This window comes from Loxodonta africana, chromosome 3 (genome assembly GCF_030014295.1).
Source record: "Loxodonta africana isolate mLoxAfr1 chromosome 3, mLoxAfr1.hap2, whole genome shotgun sequence".
NCBI classification, from domain to species: Eukaryota; Metazoa; Chordata; class Mammalia; order Proboscidea; family Elephantidae; genus Loxodonta; species Loxodonta africana.
In genome coordinates, this window is record NC_087344.1 from 77,036,099 (window position 1) to 77,039,275 (window position 3,177).

Below are 3,177 nucleotides of genomic sequence, written 5' to 3' on the forward strand. Positions count from 1 at the left end.
TGCTTCTAAGGAGCATTCTGGTTGTACTGCTTCTAAGACAGATTTGTTTGTTCTTTTGGCAGTCCATGGTATATTTGATATTCTTCGCCAACACCACAATTCAAAGGCGCCAACTCTTCTTCAGTCTTCCTTATTCATTGTCCAGCTTTCACAGGCATATGATGTGATTGAAAATACCATGGCTTGGTGCGCCTTAGTCTTCAAGGTGACATCTTTGCTCTTCAACACTTTAAAAAGGTCCTTTGCAGCAGATTTGCCCAATGCAATGCGTCTTTTGATTTCTTGACTGCTGCCTCCATGGCTGTTGATTGTGGATCCAAGTAAAATGAAATCCTTGACAACTTCAATCTTTTCTCTATCATGATGTTGCTCATTGGTCCAGTTGTGAGGATTTTTTCATTTTCTTTATGTTGAGGTGTAATCCATACTGAAGGTTGTGGTCTTTGATCTTCATTAGTAAGTGCTTCAAGTCCTCTTCACTTTCAGCAAGCAAGGTTGTGTCATCTGCATAACGCAGGTTCTTAATGAGTCTTCCTCCAATCCTGATGCCCCATTCTTCTTCATATAGTCCAGCTTCTCGTATTATTTGTTCAGCATACAGAGTAAATAGGTATGGTGAAAGAATACAACCCTGACGCACGCCTTTCCTGACTTTAAACCAATCAGTATCCCCTTGTTCTGTCCGAACAACTGCCTCTTGATCTATGTAAAGGTTCCTCATGAGCACAATTAAGTGTTCTGGAGTTCCCATTTTTCGCAGTGTTATCCATAGTTTGTTATGATCCACACGGTCGAATGCCTTTGCATAGTCAATAAAACACAGGTAAACATCCTTCTGGTATTCTCTGCTTTCAGCCAGGATCCATCTGACGTCAGCAATGATATCCCTGGTTCCGTGTCCTCTTCTGAAACTGGCCTGAATTTCTGGCAGTTCCCTGTCGATATACTGCTGCAGTCATTTTTGAAAGATCTTCAGCAAAATTTTGCTTGCATACAATATTAATGATATTGTTCTATAATTTCCACATCCAATTGGATCACCTTTCTTGGGAATAGGCATAAATATGGATCGTTTCTAGTCAGTTGGCCAGGAAGCTGTCTTCCCTATTTCTTGGCATAGACGAATGAGCACCTCCAGCGCTACACCTGTTTGTTGAAACATCTCAATTGATATTCCATCAATTCCTGGAGCCTTGTTTTTCGCCAGTGCCTTCAGAGCAGCTTGGACTTCTTCCTTCAGTACCATCGGTTTCTGATCATATGCCACCTCTTGAAATGGTTGAATATTGACTAATTCTTTTTGGTATAATGACTCTGTGTATTCCTTCCATCTTCTTTTGATGCTTCCTGCATCATTTAATATTTTCCCCATGGAATCCTTCACTGTTGCAACTCAAGACTTGAATTTTTTCTTCAGTTCTTTCAGCTTGAGAAACACCGAGTGTGTTCTTCCCTTTTGGTTTTCCATCTCCAGCTCTTTGCACATGTCATTATAATACTTTGTCTTCTGGAGAGGCTCTTTGAAATCTTCTGTTCAGTTCTTTTACTTCATCAATTCTTCCTTTTGCTTTAGCTGCTCGACACTCAAGAGTAAGTTTCAGAGTCTCCTCTGACATCCATCTTGGTCTTTTCTTTCTTTCCTGTCTCTTCAGTGACCTCTTGCTTTCTTCATGGATGATGTCCTTGATGTCATTCCACAACTCGTCTGGTCTTCGGTCACTAGTGTTCAATGCGTCAAATCTGTTCTTCAGATGGTCTCTAAATTCAGGTGGGATATACTCAAGGTCATATTTTGGCTCTCGTGGACTTGCTCTGATTTTCTTCAGTTTCAGCTTGTTATTAGTTGTTGTCAAGTCAGCTTCAACTCACAGCAGCCTTATGTATAACGGAATGAAATGTTACCCAGTCCTGTGCCATCTTCATGATCTTTGATATGTTTGAGCTCGTTGTTGTGGCTGTTGTGTAAGGCCATCTCACTGAGAGTTTCTCTTTTTTTTTTTTTTTTGCTGACCCTCTATTTTACCAAACATGACATTCTTTTCTAGGGATTGGTCTTTCCTGATGACATGTCCAAAGGAAGCAAAACGAAGCCTACCATCCTCACTTCTAAGGAGCATTCTGGTTGTATTTCATGTAAAACTGATTTGTTCATTCTTCTGGCAGTCCATCATACGTATATTCAATATACCTCACCAGTACCACAGTTTGAGTGCATTAGTTCTTCTTCTGCCTTGCTTTTTCATTCTTCAGCTTTCACATGCATATGAGGCAATTGAAAAGACCATGGCTTGGGTCATGTGCACCTTAGTCATCAAAGTGACATTTTTGCTTTTTAACACTTTAAGGAGGTCTTTTGTAGCAGATTTGTCCAATGCAATACTTCATTGAATTTCTTGACTGCTGCTTCCATGGGTGTTGATTATTGATCCAAGTAGAATGAAATCCTTGACAACTTTAATTTTTTATTCATTTATTATAATTTTGCTTGTTGGTTCAGTTGTGAGGATTTTCGTTTTCTTTATGTTCAGTGTAATCCATATTGAAGGCTGTAATCTCTAACCATCATCAGTAAGTGCTTTAAGTCAGCTTCATTTTCAGTGAGCAAGGTTGTGTCCATCAATCATACTAACCTGAAAAAACCCAACCCTTGATAAACCTAACTCTCTGCCTTTTCTGGGCTGGAGAAAAACCACACAACATGACTGGCTCCACTTTAACCTCCTGGTTACAAAACCCCATGGCAGTCAAATTGATTCCAATCCATAGCGATCGCATGTGTTGCAGAGTAGGACTGCTCTATAGGGCTTTCTTGGCTGTAATCTTTTGAAAGCAGATTGCCAGGCTTTTCTTCCACGGCATTGCTGGGTGAGTGGAAACCAGCAATCTTTAAGTTAGTAGACATACATAAACCATTTGCACCAACAAATAGGTATATTGAAAAAGCACCACTGGTGACACAATCGAAACCAAATTTTTTTTTGTCTCCTACCATCCCTTTAATATTTATCTAGTACAGTAACCTTCCCTGGAAGAGACTCCAGCAGACCCATGACTTTTCTGTTCGTAGAAGATAAACAGCCTTCTCGTCACTTTAATTTGCAAACCAGTCTTGATGCAGTGATTAGAATGTCCAGACATGAGTTAGTGTCGAATCCTCCGACTTTCCCCAGCTGGGGA